General features: G+C 37.5%; 1 long non-coding RNA gene across 1 annotated transcript in view; it reads left to right on the top strand.

The window, feature by feature from the left end:
- Positions 1-21,047, top strand: part of LOC123384946 — a 109,163-nt gene extending 88,116 nt beyond the window's left edge. Inside the window, exons 2-3 of the long non-coding RNA XR_006596762.1 lie at positions 13,178-13,226; positions 14,402-21,047. This is a non-coding gene — a long non-coding RNA (uncharacterized LOC123384946). The remainder of the gene's footprint in view (positions 1-13,177; positions 13,227-14,401) is intronic.
- Positions 21,048-21,601: the final 554 nt, after the last annotated feature.

Here is a 21,601-nt window from a genome sequence, read left to right as displayed (position 1 = left end):
AGATGATTTTTTATTTGTAAAGAATGTGGTCTGAGACACCTAATATCAGAATCTATAGACTTCATGTTGCACTAAAACACAAAAGTACTCAAAATATTATAGGTTTATAATAAAAAATAAAATAAAATTCTTAGTAGTTATTTAACTCTTTCTTTAAAAAAAAGAAGGAGGGGCGCCTGGGTGGCTCAGTCGGTTAAGCCTCCGACTTCGGCTATCTCACGGTCCGTGAGTTCGAGCCCCACGTCAGGCTCTGTGCTGACAGCTCAGAGCCTGGAGCCTGCTTCAGACTCTGTGTCTCCCTCTCTCTCTGACCCTCCTCCATTCATGCTCTGTCTCAAAAATAAATAAACATTAAAAAAAATTTTTTTTTAAAAAGAAGGAAAATGTCTCTCCCCACCTCTTCAAATATTAGTTAAAATTCCAGGAAACAACTGATATGCTAGGATATTCTTAGCTAAAATTTAAATTAGATTTGGGGTTCATGTCTCATTTTCAGTAGGTTTCAGACCATAAAAATAGAAATTTACTTTGATTTTTACTTTAATTTGGATCCTAGAATGCACTGTATTTCTTTATTCTCTAGAAAACATAGCACTTGGATGCTGCTGAAGGGGACCAGAATTTATCACCCCCAAATATGCCACTTTGGTCACAAGGATTATTTTGAGCTAAAAGCAATGAAAACCCAGCAGATTCAGGAGAATCTCTTAACCTTCACATTAATGGCCTAAATTTACATTGGAAAGGGGGCGATACCAGGAAGAGAGCTATTACCATAGGTGGACCTTTTTACCTAAGAAACTTAATCTGCATAACAGGGCAATCTTTGTTTTCTAAACTTCTCTGTTTCCCTCTGAATGGCCCTCCTTCCCTTGGTATCCCCAGACTCCTACCCCTTTCTTTAGCTCTGGATGTTATTGAGGCTGCCTTTTGAAACTTTCATAGCTTTATGGGGCTCCCTTATATAAGTAATTTTGTTTGTTTTTCTTCCATTAATCTGTTTAGAATCAACTTAATTATTAGACCAGCCAAAGAACCTATAAGGAAAGAAGGGAAAAATTTCCACTTCCACAGTGGTTATTTAAATATCCACTAATATAATTGTCCTGATAAATTTAAAGTATAAAATTACTTGTTTTCTAAGCACAGAGACAGATGAATACACGCATTTATCTGACAAATCTAGCCACACAAATGTTGATATTTGTTCAAAGACTGATTTACCTACACACATTTACCTACAGACACTGTAAGAAACCAGAGACAAATAGACTTGAAATGGGATTTTGTTACTTACAAATTGCTTTGAGTCTGGTGGGATTTTCAAATTCTGACCATAACTAGATTTGATTCTATGTAAATTTGCTCTTAAAAGGCTTCACTTTGTATAGACCCATAGCCCTTATTCACCCACTCCTTACTTGCCATTTTGCCTGGAGAGAACAGAAGAAATGTAAGTTCTATTTATTAGATTGCCCATGGGAAGAAGTAGTTTCAGTGAAAACATTTTTGCTAAATGTTTGCTATTCATTTGCTAGGATGATAGTGATGTTAAACTTGGGAGATGAGTGTATATGAATGTTAAAATTATATTTGATAATTAGGTTATTTTACACAATGACCATTCAATTAATTTAGATTCCACTACATCCTAGGCATCTTGCCAAATGTTAGAATATAAAGATGATAGTTCCCATCCCACACTGTGACTGGCTAAACCAGTACTCAAGAAATAATTATGATACAGCATTCTATCTTATAGGATGTACAAAAGGTTATAGCATAACATATTGTAACATAGAACGTTTCAAATACAAGTTTCATGTTGAGTGAAGACTTTGAAACTATATACACTAAATCATGCAGAAAATTTTAAAGTTAAAAATATTTGTGCACCCCTGGCTGGCTCAGTGGGAAGAGCATGCGACTCTAGATCTCAGGGTAGTGAGTTCACCAGCCCATGTTGGGTGTAGAGGTTACTTAAATACATACATACATACGTACATACATGCACTTAAAAAAATTGTACAGTGAAATGAGCCAACTCTTTCAAAATCTTTTATTTTACAAATTTCTTATTTTAAACATAGTATATTGTTTCTAGCTTTCTGTAAGAGTTTTCAGAAAACTTCATGGAAGAGATCATTGTGAGCTGGACCTTGGGGAAATGAGGATTTTCTGAGCAGGAAAGCAGAATGAACTCCAGACAGAGGGACCTGCATATGCAAAGATAGGAAGCTGTGGTATGTTTGGGGAAAGGGAAGCAGGAACCTGCTAATTGGGGCAAGAGAGGGGAAATGGTAGCAGTTGCAGCTAGAATGGGGTCAGAGCCAAGCTGCTAAGTGTCTAATTACATCCTCAGGCAGTGGAGAAACAATGGAGGGTTTTGTGTTTTGTTTCGTTTTAAAATTTTTGTGTATAAATAATTTCAAATTTACCGAAAAGTTACAAGTTTATATAGTACAAGAAACACCAATATATATCCTATGCCCAGATTCACTTATTGTTAATATTTTGTCCCATTTGCTTTTCATTTGATTTCTCACTCTCCTTTTCATTATACATACATACATACATACATGTGCACATACATATACGTATACATACATTCTTTTTAAAATGCCATTTAAGAGTAATCATGGTCCTCTTCTAGATATTTCTGTGTACTTTTCCTAACAATAGGGATACTCTCTTCATAATCATTGAATGGTTATCAACTTTAAATTTAATCCTTTTTAATGCAATTTAAATCCTAATTAATAAAATTTAATCCTAATTAATACAATACTTTTTATCTAATGTGGAGTTCATATGCCAATTTTGTCGACTAAAGTAGTGACATCTTTTAAAGCATTTTCTCCCTTCCAGTATAGGATCCATTCTAAGATAAAGCATTGCATTTAGTTGTATCCTTTTACTCTTTTAATCTAGAACATCTCTACAGCCTTTCTTTGGCTCTTAGAACATTGACTTTTTTTAAATAATATAGCACTCTTTCTTTTTTTAATAGAATAGGCTTCATTTTGATGCAGAGGATTTTATATAGGGGGTGATATAATCAGATCTGGGTTTTAGAAAAAGTCATTCTAGAGGCAATGTTAAGGATGGACCTGATGGTAAGGGAGTATTGATTCAGTAATGACATAGGAGGCTATCATTGGCCAATATTACCTTCTAGGCTGGCAGTAGTACAGAGTCTGGCCCTGGCCAGGATCCCTGGAAGTTGGGGCAGGAGTAGGAATGGAGGGAAGGGATCCAAAGTCTGAGTCCTGGGTAAGGTTGCTTCTAGAATAGTATAAAATGTCAAGTGCACAAAGGTTGATGGAGAAGCAAGAGCCAGATCTAAATCAGTGTACTTGAATTTCAGAAGATAGCATAAATCAGATCTGACAGTGGAGTTCCTTCTGAAAAATAGCATTAAATGCATAGTTGAGTTTACAGTTATGGAAAGTAAATCCCTAAGTACTAAAAATTAAGAGAGAAAAAAACCCTAAAAGCTAGGTGTGAATTGATATTCTAGCAAACTTTCTGGTCTTGGATATAATCTCAAAAGTCCATACAAATTCAGGAAATTAGGCGTTGAGTGCCTGTGAAGTAGAGTTAGACTGAGACAGTTACATAAAGCCAGGACTGATGAGGGCTATACCCTCAATAAAAGAAAAAAAAAAATCAACTATGGGCACTGGGAGGTGATAAGGAATTTTGCCTGTCTTGGCCTGGGCTTTGGGTGGAAGGGGGAAAAAAGCTTCATGTAGATTTAGGTTTGAATTTACACTGTTTGAATGGTTCAGAAATCTTTCAGTCTAGAAATCCACATAAAAAGACCGAGTGATAACACAGATTTGCCCATTAGAGGCAAATGGAAAACTGCTTAGTAGGGACATACCTTCAATGTAATCCATGTGGGATTCCTACAGATAAAGCCTTGCTAAAGATGAGCTTAATCAAAAACTATAAAACACATGTGGGGAAAGAGGAACTTCACCATGAATAAGAAGCCACAGAGACCACAAACAGCAGAGTTAAATTCCCAGTACCTTCAGATAATAGAACTACTAGCTTAAGACTATAAAATAAGCAAGAGCACCTGGGTGGCTCAGTCAGCCATCTGACTCTTCATTTCGGCTCAGGCCATGATCTCATAGTTCATGAGTTCTGACCCTGCATGAGGCTCTGTGCTGACAGGGTGGAGGCTCCTTAGAATTCTCTCCCTCCCTCTGCCCCTTCCCCACTGTGCTCTCTCTATCTCAAAAATAAATAAATAAACATTAAAAATAGAAAAAGAAACTATAAAAAGATCATTTAAAACTAAAGACCTGAAGGAATTACTTTAAACCATAAGAAAAGAATAAGCTACTTGAAGATTAAAAATCAGGAAAATGAAGAAAACAGAACTTCTAAAAAATATATAACGGCTTAATTTAAAAACTCCATTACAGGGGCGCCTGGGTGGCGCAGTCGGTTAAGCGTCCGACTTCAGCCAGGTCACGATCTCGCGGTCCGTGAGTTCGAGCCCCGCGTTGGGCTCTGGGCTGATGGCTCAGAGCCTGGAGTCTGTTTCCGATTCTGTGTCTCCCTCTCTCTCTGCCCCTCCCCTGTTCATGCTCTGTCTCTCTCTGTCCCAAAAATAAATAAACGTTGAAAAAAAAATTAAAAAAAAAAAAAAAACAAAGAAAACAAAAAAAACTCCATTACATAGAAATTTTTTTACAAAAAAGGAAAATTAGTAAATTGGAAGATAAAGATATTTAAAACAGTAAAAGATATGGAAGAATGAGAAGAATTATTTGGATTACTAGAAAAAGAGAATAGAGATAATCAGGGAGACACAATATTCAAAGAAATAATAGCTGAGAATTTTCCAGAATAAAGGCATGAGTCCTCAGATTCTGAAAGCACAATGAGACCCAAATGAAAATATACACTTAGACACATTGTGGGGAAACTGTGTGGAAAAAAAAAAAATCAAAGGAAAGAAAATGTAATGCCCCCGATTTCGAATCTGAGAGACCACCAAGGACCCAATACCAATGCAAACGCACGAGGGTTTATTTGCAAGCTCGAGCTTGGGCCCAAGGATACCCGACACAGCGGAGCAGGGACTTGGACCCCTAGGTTAAGAGGAGTAGCAGTTTTATAGGGGCCAGTGGCCAATGAGATTGTAACACACACAGAAAGTTGCACAGTCATGTCAGTCCACACACAGGTGGCCAATTGAATTACAATTTACCCTATAGTAACTGTTTGAACTAGCCTATCACTCTGGTCAGAATTGGCACGCAAGTTTGGCAGGCAAAAGGCGGGGTTTAAGAACTAGCGCACAAGTTTGGCGGGCAAAAGGCGGGGTTTACATTCTTTGGCGGTTAGGGGTTCCGCATTCCTATATGAGCCGTTTTCCAGTAAGGGTGTGCTCAGCGGCTTGACTAGGGTGGGGGAGTGTCTTAAGCAATAAGCAGGTCATGTGGAGGTTATACATGAGATGGTGGGTGTAGCACAAAATGGAGTTAGTCTTGCTCTGCTTGTCCAGGGGTAGGGGATTTTTGTTAAATTCCTTGGGTCCCACAGAAAATATATTAAAAGTAATCAGAGAAAAAAGACATGCTATCTTTATAAGTTATTATGCTAAGGGGCTTCTGGGTGACTCAGTGGGTTGAGCTTCCAACTTCAGCTCAGGGCATGATCTCACAACTCCTGGGTTCAAGTCCCACTTGGACTCTGTGCTGACAGCTCAGAGCCTGAAACCTGCTTTGGATTCTGTGTCTCCCTCTCTCTCTGCCCCTCCCCTGCTTGCTTAAAAAAAATTTTTTTAAGTTATTATGCTGATAGCAATAGAAGCCTAAAGAATAGTATCTTCAAAATGCTGAGAAAAAAATAACTGTCAACCTATAAATATGTACTCTGATAATCATGAAAGGGCATGAGTTTAAAAAAAAAATCTCTGGGGTGCCTGGGTGGCTCAGTTGGGTTAAGTGTCCAACTTTGGCTGGGTCATGATCTCGTGATTCGTGAGTTCGAGTCCCACGTTGGGCTCTGTGCTGACAGCTCAGAGCCTTGAGCCTGCTTCAGATTCTGTGTCTCCCTTTTTCTCTGCTCTTTCCCTGCTTTTGCTCTCTCTCTCTCTCTCTCTCTCTCTCTACCTCTCAAAAATAAATAAACATTAAAAAAAATTTCTGCACATACCAACATCCAACATACACATATATTTATTTATAGAAATATACATATACATATATACAATAAACTTGATAGCAGAATTTCTGAAAGATGTACTTCAGGAAGAAAAATTTTACCCAGACAATTTAAGCACAATAAAGAATGATGAGCAAAGTAATTGTTAAATATGTAACTGAATACATATGTAATTAAATAATAATATCTAATTTGGGGTTAATACAGAGAAATAACTAAAATTCAAACAACAATTACATGGAAAATAAAGTTAAAAGGGTGTAAGTTTCTTGTGTTTGAAAAATTAGTAGAGCAACTGATTAAGTATGTGAATTTTTTTTTAGTGTTATTTTATTTTTGAGAGAGAGCACAAGTGGGAGAGGGGCAGAGAGAGGGGGACAGAGAATTTGAAATGCGCTCCAAGCTGACAGCAGTGAGCCTGATGTGGGACTAGAACTCACAAACCACAAGATCACAACCTGAGCCAAAGTCGGATGTTCAACCAACTAAGCCACCCAGGTGCCCCTGAATATGTTTTTTACATTTAAGGATAAACATTAAGAGAATAGTTATAGGGTATATACTGTCCAAAGCAATAGTGGGGGTAGGGGGGTAGGGAAAAATAATTGATCCAAAAGAGGGCTAGGAATAATTTTTTAAAGGAAGAAAAAACAGGCAAAGAAAAGATCCAAAAAAAGAGAAATAACTTTGATTAGAAATCACAATATATATAAATGGATTAAATCCTCCAATTAAAGGTAGAGATTCTCAGTTGGACTGAGAGAAAAAAAGAACTCATCTTTACACTCTATAATACCTAAAATTTAAGAGTATAGTTTGAAGGAAAAGAATTGAAAATAAAATAGGCAAATTCTAAACAAAAGAAAGCTATGGTTTCTATATTAATATCAAATGAAATATTCTTTAAGGACTGAAATATCATTGGGGATTAAATGATAAGAGGAAGAGCTTCCAGGACAATATAACAAAAATTTTTAATAGATTTTATTTTTAAGTATCCTCTATAACCAACCTGGGGCTCAAACCTACAACCCTGAGGTCAAGAGTCACATGCTCTACTGACTGAATCAGCCAGGCACCCCTAAAACATAGCAATTAAAAAAAATTTTTTTTTAAGTTTATCTTGAGAGACAGAAAAAAAGAGAAGAGGGGAGGGACAGAGAGAGAATCCCAAGCAGGCTCTGCAATGACATTGTGGAGTCTGATGTGGGGCTCAAACTCACAAATCGCGAGATCATGACCTGAGAGTCGAAGTTGGCTACTTAACCAACTGAGCCATCCAGGTGCCCCAAAACATAACAATTTTTAAATAAAGCTAATAACATAGCTTTAAATTATATAAAGCAAAAATTGACAAAGTTGTACCGGGGAGACAGGTATAGAAGCAAACAATGAACAAGTTGAATTGGAGGTGAGTGCCTATGAAACCTCCTATTAGGGAAGTTAAAGGCACTTGGACATAAATGGGATCTCTAGAGAGAGACTAGTTTTAGGTCTAAAAATTTGAAAGCAGATGGGGCACCTGGGTGGCTCAGTTGGTTGAGCTCTGGACTTTGACTAAGAAAAAGGCATAACTATCCCCAAATATCAAATGTGTGGCATTATTTTTGTACCACTTAGCACCAGGTATTAACCATTTATCAGCTGGTTTAACCATATCTGTACCCACAGAAATTAGTATTTAATAATTTTGCAATTCTACTCTAAAGAAGCTAAATAACTGTCTCCAACCATAAAAAAAATTAGATAACTGGACACCTGGGTGGCTAGTTAAGCATCCAGTTCTTGATTTTGGCTCAGGTCATGATCTCACGATTTTTAAGTTTGAGCCCCATATTGGCTTGCTGCTGTCAGTACAGAGCCTGCTTTAGATCCTCTGTCCCCCTTTCTCTCTGCCCCTCCTCTACTCGCACTTGCTCTCTCTCTCTCAAAAATAAACATTAAAAGAAAGAAAGGAGGAAAGAAAGAAAGAAAGAAAGAAAGAAAGAAAGAAAGAAAGAAAGAAAGAAAGAAAGAAAGAAAGAAAGAAAGAAAGAAAGAGGAGGAGAAAGAAAGGAGAGGAGAAAGAAAGAAAGAAAGAAAGAAAGAAAGAAGAGGAGAAAGAAAGGAGAGGAGAAAGAGAAAGAAAGGAAAGAAAGAAAGAAAGAAAGAAAGAAAGAAAGAAAGAAAGAAGAGGAGAAAGGAGAGGAGAAAGAGAAAGAGAAAGAGAAAGAAAGAAAGAAAGAAAGAAAGAAAGAAAGAAAGAAAGAAAGAAAGAAAGATGTATTACCCCAAGCTCAATAGATTCTGAGCTTCTTCAGGAGAATAAGTATATACTCAGCTTTGAAGGACCTTTGTGCCTATCACAGTGCATTATACAAATGCTCAGTAAGGGATAAATTGAACATATTGTCATAGATATTATTTTTTTAAGATGTACATATTTTTAGTTCTAGAGATTAATATTTACTGAATGAATACTAAGGGGACTATAAGAAAGGTTTGAGATATGGTTCCTACCTTCAGGAATATTATAGCTCAGTTGGAAGATTTTAAGACCTCAATAATTTGAAAAATTAAAAAATAATAATCAGTTGTCTATAATCAAATGTTAACTACTGTGTTATTTGAATGAGAAGAGAGAGGAAGTTAACCAGAGATTTGAGATATCAGAGAAATATGTAAATAGGTGAAATTTTAGTTGGTACTTTGGTTTTAAAAAAAGAGAGAAAAGAACATTTTGGCTTGAGGAATTGGCATAAAGGTTCAGAGGCAGAAATTTTTGACATTGATGACTCTAGTTTCAGCGCAATATAAGTGCTGAGACTTGGTGAGAGAGAAAGTCGGAAAGATCTTATGCATTACAGAAGATCTTAAAGTTGTTAGCAGTACTAAAATTGCTTTAGAAGGTAATACAGGATAATGGGCTTTTAAATTGGTCTGACATAATTTTTCTCTTTTTTTAAAAACTTGTTTTATGTTTATTACTTTTGAGAGAGAGACAGAGTGTAAGCAAGGGAGAGGCAGAGAGAGAGAGAGAGAGAGGGAGACACAGAATTTGAAGCAGGCTCCAGGCTCTGAGCTGTCAGCACAGAGCCTGATCCAGGGCTCGAACTCGTGAACTGCGAGATCATGACCTGAGCCAAGTCAGGAGCTTAACCAACTGAGCCACCCAGGCGCCCCTGACAATTTTTCTAAGCTACTTCCATGAATAATCTGGAAGTGGTTTTTGAAACAAGGACAGAATGGGAAGCAGGAAAATCTGGTAAGATATATTTAAAGTAATAAAAGTATAAACTGATAATGTCCAGGATTAAGGTAAAACCAGGGGAATAGGAAAAAATGGGGTGAATTTAAGGGACATTTCAAAAGAAGAAATGACAAAATTTGGTATCAGATTGGGTATAAGCAAACAGAACTAGATATGAGTCAAAGATAAGCCAAGAATAATGGTGGTATCCTGGACAAACAGCTTTTTGTCAAGAAGAGTCAATAATCATAAATTCATAGAAATTTAGAGGTGGTAAGGACCTTAGAAATTATATGCACAATGGGGCACCTGGGTGGCTCAGTTGGTTAAGTGTCTGGCTTGGGCTCAGGTCATGCTTTCATGGTTCATGGGTTGGAGCCCTGTGTTGGGCTCTGTGCTGACAGCTCAGAACCTGGAGCCTGCTTAGGATTCTGTGTCTCTCTCTCTCTGCCCCTCCCCCACTAATGCTCTGTTTCTCTTTCTCAAAAATAAATAAACACAAAAAAATTAAAAAAAAATTATATGCATAAATCTCTCTTTTCAGAGATGAGGAAATCAATTGATAGCTTAGGTGACTAGTTCATGGTCACCCTGGTGGTTGACTGAGGAAATGCCTCGAATCCAAAGAGAAATATATCTGTGATCAGCTGGGATTAATGCTGTTGGAGGGAAATCAGTGTTGGGTGGATAAGTCTGGGGATCTTCTGAAAGGCAGTTGGAGAAACAGGGAGTGAATGTGGTCTTCAAAGGAGAGAGTATACAGAGACAAGAGAAGAGAATTAATGACAAAGCCATAGGGAATATCCACTTATTAAGGACTCAAACTAGAAGGGAGATGGCTCCTAAAGGAATCAGGGAAGGATAGATCAGATGTGAGGGATAAGTGGAAGTGGCCAGATCCAGATCCTGTAGTATGTGACTTCAGTTACTTATTTTATTTTGCACAAAACTGTTTCCTGTATTTTTATGTAAATATCACCATATAATCTGCCACTACTTTATTTCATATTGAGTTTTACCCCATGCATGGTCTTTTTGTTTATTTGATTATTAATGTTTGTCATTTTCATAAGCAAACATAATGTTTCACATTCAAATCATTGACAGTTATCTACCTATATACCATTCTTCCATCCCACATCCCTCCCTCCCCATACCTAATATAGCCACTATTCTTTGCACTTTTATATAGTGTTATCACTCTATGTATACACATAACCCCCAAGGGAATGTTTTAGTTACTTTTTTCCTTTAAAGTGGATTTTATGCTGTAAGTAATCTTTGGAACTTGCTTTTTCACACATTATTATGTTAAGAACCATCCATATTGTTGTATATAGTTGTAGTCCATTTTTACTGTTTTACGGAATTCTATATTGGACTATGCCACACTTTATTTTCCTGTCAATGGTTATTTAGGCTATTTCCAAATAGTTTAGTCTATTTAAAATAGTGTTACTATGAAAATATTTACACATGTCCACTGATGTATATTGCAAGGACTTCTATGGAGTATATATCTACTTATATTGATTTAAAAGTCTTTTTGTAGGGGCACCTGGCTGGCTTAGTTGGTAGAGTGTGCAACTCTTAATCTCTGGGTTGTAAACTCAAGCCCCATGTTGAGTGTAGAGATTACTTAAAAATAAAATCTTTAAAAAAAATGAAAAATGAAAGTCCTTCTGTAAAACATAGCACATTGGAATGGCATTAGGCAAATGTTCTAATTGTGGAAATTTGAGTGTAAAATAACCAACATCTTTTCCTAAGATGAATGGATTCAAATACCACCCTCAGAGCCTTGTATAGTGTGCACTCAAGATAAGAGTTGTTTACCAAATGTTTTTTTGGGGGCCAAAATTGTAAGCTGTAGCTGGTGACAGATTTTTTTCCCACTGACCCAATTTAATGTCAATGGTATTTTCAGGATACAAAAGGAAAACTGAGGGCCAGAGGCAAGGAAAAGAGATACCGGGTTAACTGAAGCTTAGGATTGCTTGACAGCTAGTGCAGAATAATTCACTTTTATCTCCTTTGTGGGTCTTACCCTACCTAACAGCCCTCCTTGTGTGAACGTGAACAATATGAGCAAAAAGAACCAAGGAAAATGGCTCTGTCAGGTTTGTTCTCTCAGAATCAGTTGGTGGTCTACCAAGAAAAGTTTCTTACTCTCAAGAGGTTCTGAGCTTAAAAGTCTTGTCTCTGTGAACATGTTAGAAAGAACACTTTTCTGCATGGGTGTATGCGTGCACACACAGGTGTGGATGTGCAAGGGAGAAGTAAGCACTGGACAGACACAGAATTGTACTGCTACTCTCTATATTATTGTCTTCTCTTTTTTTTGAAGTATTACAAACATCTTTTCACCTAAGTAAAAATTGCTACTATACATTAAATGACAATAACTTTGTTGCTGAAACTTCCCATTTTTACTTGCAGTAATCACACCAGAAACCATGCACATTTTTTAGTAAAACTACCTAATTTCCTTCTTTGATTGACCATCCTAGCCTTTGTGCCGATGACAAAGCCTTTGTGCTCCTTGAACACCTACCTCACGTGGTATCATGACAGAAGGGAAAGAATGGTTATCTGACTGTGTATGGATGTGGAAAATGAGGACCATACAAAAGGTCAATGAATTACCAATGCGACACAGGTCTTACTACCTTACAGTGGGGTCTTCTTTGACAGGACCTTAGGGAAGAATCTTGTGGTCTCTAACTTCTAGTCATTTCTGTACTCCCATTCTTCTTATTTTTGTTTGTTTGAAAATAAATTTTTAAAAAAGTTAAATGGTATACAAATACCATGCATTTGGGTAGAACATAGTGCCAATACATCATCAATCATTCCAAGCCCACACATAAAACATACATAAAGAAAATATGATTTCTAAATTGCAGTGTGTGTTTTACAAGGAGATATGTAAATCAAGATAGAAACAGCAGAGGTTTCTTTCTTGTTTGGACAGTACTTTAGGACATAACAAGGAATTATATATAGCCTTTTTTCCTCACTATGTCAAATGAGGATGCATTTCCCAATTTGTTTACCTGCCCCCCAAAGAGCCAGAACTAAGTTGTATTCAATTAAGGTCTGTGCTTGAAAGTACATTACTATAAAGTCCATATTATTTGGACATTCTGTATGTAATCTATATTTAGCATTTATCTACACATAATATTTAAGGCTTATAGACTTAGACCTATAAAATAATATTATTATCATTGCATGTTTATTCACCTCCAGCTTCCTGTAACAATATATTAAAATTTGATTGCAAGTATGTAGAGAGGAGAAAAGGTGAATTCCTCTTGTAGAAAGAGCATTAACCAAAGCCTTCTGATTCTCATTGAGAATTAATGCAGCAATTTTTCTATAGATAAAAGAACCTCTTATCTTATGAAGAGCTGCATTAATTACAGCCTGAAATTCTGTTTCACGCATCCTCTTTTGGAGCCAAGGAGAGAGCAGAAAAAATGTGTGCTGTTGGAAGTCTGTACTCCCATTTTCTTTTTCTTCTTTGAAAATAGCTTTTCTGAAAGGTAAATAGTACACAAATGCCATGAGTTTAGGTGGAATACAGTGCCAAAGCAATACTAATTATTCCAACAACAGCAGTAGCTATAACTCTAAAAGCAAAAAAACAAATTCCAATGTTATGAGTAACTTTGCTGATCATAATAAAAGAAGATGAAATTTAATGTCAATAGCAGTATGAGTGTAGGAGGTAATTCTATTTCATTTTCTTTTTAGACAAAACAGAAATGGAACATGGAGATACAAGCAAATGAAAAAAGCCCAGGTAATAAAGAGTATACTGATATCTACAATCCACATTGAGGCCCAGAGCTTTGGTTTTAGAACTATAAAAGGCAGTTTTCACTTTCTAGAATCTATATTAAGACATATACTGCCTTGTGTGTCAACTATACTCAAATAATAAAATAAGAGAAAAAGGACCTATACTAGGACCCAATAGGGTGACGGTGACCAACCAATAAATGGACACAGAGGAAGAAAGTGAGAATAATATACTGAGCAGACATTCACTATAATAGCAATACTATTGTACATGTGAAATTTACCAATACCTGCTTCCTGTTTTCTTTGCAACTCTTCATGACCTTTGCTCCCTTTCCTATTTAGCACCAATCCTTGCCCAAGCTTTGTCCAATGATTGGTTTGGGTCAAACTGTGTATGTGTGCAGGCCTGACATATAATGGTGCTGCCTACATGCTCAGGTTTGGGGAAATTTTCTTTCCTCATTTATTCATGCATCTAAAGGAAAGCCAGGCTATTCTTATGCACTGTTACTATAGACCATGTTCTCTATACCACCATTCCAGGAAAAGAATCAGGTGAAATGGAATACTTAGAAGATACTGAAGAATTAAAAGTAGTAGCAGATAAGCATAATTCTACAAGTGAGAACCCAGTAACAGTCCTATTACTCTTCTCTAGGAATCCTGAGATAAACGTATTGAATCTGTTAAAATATCTGAACCCAATATATATACACTTGACATTCATCAAGGTAAAGCCAGTTTCCCTTTAACAGCTTGGAATGGGTTCACATTTGCAAATGGTGTTGCCTTGTGTGGTAGAAAGGACACAACAAACCTAGGTTTGAATTTCAGATCTGCCATTGATTGGCTGGTGACCTTGCCAGAGTACCCTTCTAATTCTCAGTGCTTTCTCACAATGTGGAAAATGATACTTAACTTGCAGAGCTGTTGGTATGGGTAGAGATACTGTGTAAAGTGTCCAGAATAGTACCTGGTACACATGGGCTGGAAAAGCAGATAACTTTTGTTGTCATTGTTGTTTATCATTTTGGCACACTACTTTCTCATAAAATATCTCTAATATTATAAAGAATATAAAGACCCTATTAACTTGAAATAATAAAAATGCCTTACATTCAGAACCACTTTTCATCCAAAGTACTCAAAATCCATTTCTATTTCTCTGACTAGTTCTGTAAGGAGAAAGATATACTACTGTGGAGAACATGAGGACATCCAAGTACAGGTACAGGAGTAGGACAGGATACCACTGTTGGCTACAGTCTGGCTTTACCACTTTCACTAGCCAATCCAGGCTAAGGGAAGAAACAAAATGGCACCATGAGGAAGGTGAGCAAAAGGAAAAGGATTAAACTCTTCACATTTTAGGCTACCAGGGATGTCTCAAATGATCCCATGAAATACAAATCACTTCAAGTCACCTGAAAAAAATTAAAGAATTTTGGAAAATGAGCAATTTACATAGAAGCTAAGAATTGAAGCAAGGATCTGGATTCCTCTCAAAAATCATTTTTAAAAAATTGTGTCCAGAATTAGCCCAGTCATTGCTTCCGTTCTCAGCTTTTCTCAAGCTGTAGAAACAGAGCCAAACTTAGTTCCTTCAGGTTTCTTGTTGGCTGCCAAATGATGAGGCCCTTCATCTCCTCCCTGGTGTTGCAATCCTTTCTCTGCGATTGCCTCATCCACCACCTGCCTCACGCCAACACTTTGCCTACTATTTTCTTTTCTGTCCCTCCTTCCCGTGTGGCCACTTGGCCAGCTCACCAGCAGTGGATTGGCCAGGAGCAGTGGGCTGTCATGTGACCAAATCCAAACTGCTGTGAAGCACCTAAGTCAGAGTTTTCCATGACGCACCTGCTACGTTCACATTGGCTTCCAAGTAAATAAATGGTCAAATCGTTTCCAAAAGTGGTTTTGACAAAGAACAACTTAAACTGCCAAAGATGTTGACACATGGGCTGTTATCTAGGAGAGTGAGTAAAGCAACCCATTTGAACAACAAGAACAGATAAGGCCCACCTCTTTGTCCCCTTGCCTTTTTACATTGATATTCCTGTGGAGACAAAGGGAAAGAAGAAAAGGAAACAAAGGCAGATCTTTAGCGCTGGCTGTCCCAGGGTTGATTAGGATGCTGATCTGTGTGGCAGGTTTCTAGGTTCTCACCCAACTTCTTGGCTGCTATTCAAAGGATTTAACAGTGCGCTTTGTAAATAGTAGTGTACAAAGCCAGTCTAAAAATAGTACATTTCCAGGGTCTGAATTGGGTGAGTGGAATGAGTGGCAATGGCTGTATTGTACAAGACAGATTACAAGTGAGTTACTCGATGGTACTTGATATGCAGGGTTATTCACATGCTTCATCTGGTTTGGTTAAATAATGCAAACACATTTACCAATGTACATGATCGTTTTGTTTATTTGTGCTCTGGAGAGCTTGTGTGTGTTTATGACAGACAAATGTACATGTTCTATTTTCTGACAATCAAACAAAGCTCTCCCAGATGAGGTAAATAGCTGAGTTAAATAGTGGAGCCGACACTCCTGAGAATCGCTGATGTGACACTATGGTGGTTGTTAATGACAGGTTTCCTGCTGCGCTTGCTGCCCTAAAGGATTTTTGCTGAAGGTGGGAATCAACCAGAGTCTCTGACAACTACTGGGACTGCTAGGTCTGGCTGAAATCTCTCTTGAAACTATGTGTGTGAAGGCTTATGCCTCACTAGAAATTTTTCACTGTGACAGCAACTGGGCTTGTTCTTCCTCCCTCTCGCTCCTGAGGCTGGGCTTTGTGGACAGCGAAGGTGAGGGGCTCCTCCTTAGACCAGAGCAGACATTGCAGATGACAACTCTGGAAGCCAGGGTCACAGAAGACCCGGTTCAGGGAAAAGTCTAAAGGAACTTTCAATAGGAATATTACTTTCTGAAATGAAGGTGCTGGGAAAGTGTTTTGCAATCTTTTGAAAGGAAAAGCCACTCCTCTTAATGTTTTCAGCCATAAGTGGTGGTTATTCCTATAGACTTTGAGGAGAGAAATTTTCTCATATCAAAATACAATATAATTATTTCATACATAAATAATTATCTTTCAGGCAGTTTGGAGGCTTTATTATTTAATGCAATGTGGAAACTCTTGGGTGAAGCCTTCAGTCATTCTGGCAGGTTTGTTTCCAAAAATTTTACACTATGGAAACTGAGAATGGGGACAGCTCTTGAAGAAATTGGACTGGGGATATACATTATAGAGGATTAAAAAAAAACAGCATGTAACTTTGGGAAGTATTTCTCCCGCCCAAATTTTATGCCTTTAATTTCATACAGTAAATTGGGTCTGACGATCTCAAGGAGCATACATGTTGGCACTCCTCTCTCTCCTCCTTATGCTCTGTGACTTTAGGCAAGTTTCATAAACTCTGACTCCCCAGTTTCCTCATCTGTAAAACCGTGAGAACAGTGCCCACCTCATTAAGTGTTGTGAGGATTCAATCAGGTAATGTAAGTAAAGCCATTAGCCCATGGTAATAAATGAAACCATGGTCATCACAATAGGAGGCAATTAGCATTCCTGGGCATAGCTTCTTACCTGCCCAACAACATCCTCGTCTTTCCAAATGGCTATCATCTCACAGGCTGAGCAGTATGCAAATGTCTAATTCCTTTTGAGAATTACCACTGCCATCATTATTATTATCCTGGTTGTTGAAGAATGAACAGTTCAGAAAATATTAAATCAGACTTTCCATGACCTGTCATTTCCTGCTTTATCACCATCTACATGATAATGGTGGTTAATTTCTCTTTAGAGGTATCTTCGAAGATAACATAAATCATTATTTTGGTTATTCTGGATTCTCTCAATCTGGCTTTTATTTCTTATGCTGAAGAATTAAGATTTTTTTCAATAAGGTAGATATTTGCTTACCTCCCCAAAGAGTCTGGGAAACAACATAAATTTCATCTCTTTGAGCCTGAATTTTCAAATGAATGAGAGAATATAACTGAACAGTCATTTTGGTCTGGTGCACACCCTTGGGTGTGAGTAAAGTGAGCTCTGAAAGAGTCTGATGTAGTTATGCAGAAGTGAAGAGTCAGATAACTTCCTGAAGATCATGGTCACAGCAAAATCATTTACCCACCATGTTTGTAAAGTTAAGAAGGGCATATGAAGTAACACTGTAAGTGGACAAATGAAATTGTGCAAAACAAAATGTAGACAGTACCTCTGCTGACAACAATTTTCAGGATTTGCTTTCAGTTTGCAGTGTTGTAAACTTATTCCAGAAAGAAGGATCACTGTTACTATCACAACTTTTAATGATTATCATTCAAAGTTAACTAAGCTCCTATAAGCAAAGTCTTTTCAGCCAAATATATGAAAGTATTGGAATTCACCCATTTATAAAATTCTCACAGCACTATACTTAAAAATCATATCAGAAAGACAAAGGATTCTGATAATTGTCCAAGTTTTAGTTTTCATTGGACCAACTGAATTAATTCCTTTGCTTTCTCTGCAGAGAGGGCACAGTCTTGCCTGTAATGGGCTTTTTCTCAAAGGGATAAAATGTACTAACACAGCAACTAAAAGACTGAGACTTTCTTTTTCAATTCATTTGAGATTGGTTTTGTTTTATTGTAAGCCTATCTACTAATGTGCTGACTGAGTTCTAGGTATTGAGAGGGATTAAAAACTATATCTGTGTTCCTGGATCTTGTTGGGGAAGAAATTACTTTTATCTAAAAACCACTCAAGACAATGTCCCTAAGTATCCAATTACATTTAATCAGCTGCTAAAATAATGTCAGAGATCACCAAGGCTGAGGATAGTCAACCCCAGGGTAGGCTGGTGTGGCAGAGAAGCAGTATTTGGTAAAGGTAGATAATGGTGGCTATTATAGGCTGAATTGTGACACCCCAAATTAATATTGGGGTGAAGTTCTAACCCTCCAATAGTTAGAAAGTTACTGTATTTGGAAATAGGGTCTTTAAAGACCGTTAAGTTAAGATGACGTCATTAGGATAGCCCCTAATCCAATATGACTGGAGATCCTTCTAAGAGGATATTAGGAAAGACCATGTGAAGACATAGGGTGAAGGTGACCATCTACGACCTAAGAAGAGAGACCTCAGAAGAAACCAGCCCTGCCAACATCTTGGCCTCAAGAATTGCAAGAAAATACATTTCTGTTGTATGAATCTTTGGTACTTTTTTATGGCAGCCCACATAGACTAATGCTATGGCCTTGAAGCAAAAGTGATATTTGTTTAGGTAGAGAAAGGGGGCATATGGGTGCTATACTTCTGTCTCTCCTGTTATTCAATATCTACTTCTTATTTGCATTTTATTTTCTTTGTTTATCTCCTTGCTTCTACTATTAGAGTTAGAATGCTAGGAATTGTGGGGACAAAGGAGATGGGAAAGGAATTGGGGAAAGAGAAAAGCAGAAGCACAGAAAGAAAGAGACTATCTGATACCTGATACCACACTAATGTTTTAGTAGAAGTCATCAAATAAGAAAAAACAACAAAAAGTAGCACTTATAAAAGCAACGAGCAGTCTTAAGACTAAGGGAAGGCTTTAAGAATAAGGAACTAGTAGTATTTAACAAGATTATCAAAGATCTGAAATGTATCTGTACTCAATAAGGAAATCTTTATTGTTCATTTGTGTCCTCTTGGTAAATTCAACCTTTATCTTCTGAAGATAAATTCCAATATTATCATTATAGTTATGACTTATCTGATATTTATAACATCCCAAGTTTGCCTTCCTGCCACATTATTTTTGCACTGTTGAAATATACTTTTTTACAATGGATATAATAATGTAAATATAATATGGAAGCATTTATATCAATAGCAAAGATATGGCTGGGCTATTTAGTCAAATACAACTTGCCACTCAAGTGATTCTCATTACTCATTAAGTATTTCCCACTAATTTGGGGGTTTTCAATTGGTTGAGAAACATAGTAGAGACAAATGACAACGGATGAAGATAAAATGGTGCCTCAAAATCTGGGAAAACCCTGAAACTCATCTAATATATTTTACCACCCAGACATAATTTGTTTTCAATGGTGATGTAAAGAAATTTGTGCTCAAGTGACTACATGTACACTGTTGTTTCTTAAGAGCTTATGTTTGGTCTAAACTCCTGAAAGCATACTTCAGTCTCAGTAGTGAATCTATAGAAATATGTTTCTTTCATTACAATTTTGCAAGTTGCGCTCAGGGATGGGCAGGAAATAGGGTAGTGGGAAGAAGGGGCAGTTGATAGACCATGCAACTCTTGATCTTGGGGTTGTAAGTTGGAGCCCCATGTTGGGTATAGAGATTACTTAAAAATAAAATCTTTAAAGATAAATAAATAAATACCTATTAAGAAAGGTGTTTGGTGTGGAAAACATTTCTCCCTTCAGAACTCTTTTTTGTTCTCCCTAGGCCCAAAAGTCCTGGGTACCTTCAGAGGTCCCTCCTAGGCCACGGCCTGTGGGCTTTCCATAAGAGATTCTTGTCTTGGGTTGTTTATAGCCTCTCAGGGTCATATCAGGCCCTTCATCAGCCCGCTGGCTCTGCCTTGCATGCTCATCCTTGTTGACCATTTGGTCTAGATCCATGCTCTCCATTTACTCTCTTGGTCTGAGTTCTTTGGCCTTCCTCAATTCCTGGGCTGCCCTTACCCAGTGCCACTTTGACTAGCATCCTATAATTAGGGGACAATCTTCTCTACTCTAGTGCCCAGCCCTGATTTCTAAAATCCCAGTCTGAGCCCTCTGCTTTGCCAGGAGAAAAAGGTGATCATGTAAAACATCTTGAGTGCTTTTCTTTGTCTGTCAAAAGCACAGTATTCAGTTCAGTAAACATTTATTCTATGAAAGGAAGGAAGGAAGGAGTATTGGCTTTGTCCACAGTAGCTACACTTGGGAATGTGGTCTGCGACAATAGGAAAAAGCCAGCTATGTTTCTGTATGTTTCTATGTTTTCTGTTCTTAGTATTTTTTTCAACCATTAGCCCTACCAGTACCTCCTAACCCACCTGCTTCCATACAGAACACTTTTCTTCATAGAAGGATTGTTCCTGCCACCATATCACCAGAAACAAGGAATTTTCCAAGGGTGGGCAGATACATTTCAGAGAACACAGCTAGAAGCCAAATTTAGGAAGAACAAGGAAGGTCTAAAAAGTACACAGCTTTCCTTATTTATCTCAGTGGTGTTATTATTGCCAAATACCATGTTGAGCCTATGATTTCCATCAGTAATCAAAAAGTCCCAGAATAATCTGAGCAATTGTTCTCAGCTCTTCTCTTAGATGCATCATATCTAGTATAAGATGAAGGAAAAAGAAAAACTAACACCCTCATTATGTGACAAATAGCAAGGTAGGTACCTGTAGAAACATTTTAGAACATCTACCCAGCCTATAGACTATCCCCTCAGCTATACCACTAACCACAGGTGAGCATTTTTAGCCACATTTGTGCTATCCAGTCCTACTGCTCCCTCCCACTATCCCCAGCTGCCATATACTCATGCACAATGAACTCCTGTTATAAGGGAAGTAATCAGACTCTTTGTGAGACTTTGGAATTGGGATTATGGGATTCCCATTCCCTCTGTGTTGTCTTAGAAAGGGATACATAGACTCAAAAGCTATGGACAGTCACAATGTCAGCTCTGTTGACCTAGAAGAGAGAACAAAAGAGATATACAAAGAGAAGCTACAATGGCTCCTGATGACTTTTTATGTCTTTTTTTTTTTAACTTTTAAAATTTATTTTGAGAGAGAGAATGTGTGAGTGTGAGATGGGGAGGGGCAGAGAGAGAGGGAGAAAGAAAATCCCAAGCAGGCTCCACACTGTCAGCATGAGCCCATCACAGGGCTTGAATCCATAAGCCATGAGATCATGACCTGAGTCAAAACCAAGAGTCAGATACTTAACTGACTGAGCCACCCAGACACCCCATGACTTTTATGTCTTGATTCTAGCCTCATTATGAGGCTTAGCTAAAGTCTTGACTTTAAGAATGAAAGGATATCGGGGTGTCTGGGTGGTTCAATTGGTTAGACATCTAACTCTCAATTTTGTCTGAGGTCATGATCTCATGGTTTGTGGGATCTGTCTCTGTGTTCACAGCATGGAGTCTGCTTGGGATTCTCTCTCTCCTGTCTCTCTGCCCCTACCCTGCTTGCTCACTCTCTCTCAAAATAAATAAATAAACTTAAAAAAAAAAAAAGAATGATGAGATATCATTACCTTATAATTAATTCTCTGGTCTCTCTCTCTCACTTTTTTTTTTTTTAAACTAGCTCAGGTTGGTTTCTGTTACCCGAAATGAAAGGAATCCTAACTAATAAAGCGACACAC

The sequence above is a fragment of the Felis catus genome, chromosome B1 (assembly GCF_018350175.1).
Source record: "Felis catus isolate Fca126 chromosome B1, F.catus_Fca126_mat1.0, whole genome shotgun sequence".
Taxonomy (NCBI): Eukaryota; Metazoa; Chordata; class Mammalia; order Carnivora; family Felidae; genus Felis; species Felis catus.
Note: the sequence above shows the minus strand (reverse complement) of the source record. Positions and strands in the feature narration are given on the sequence as shown.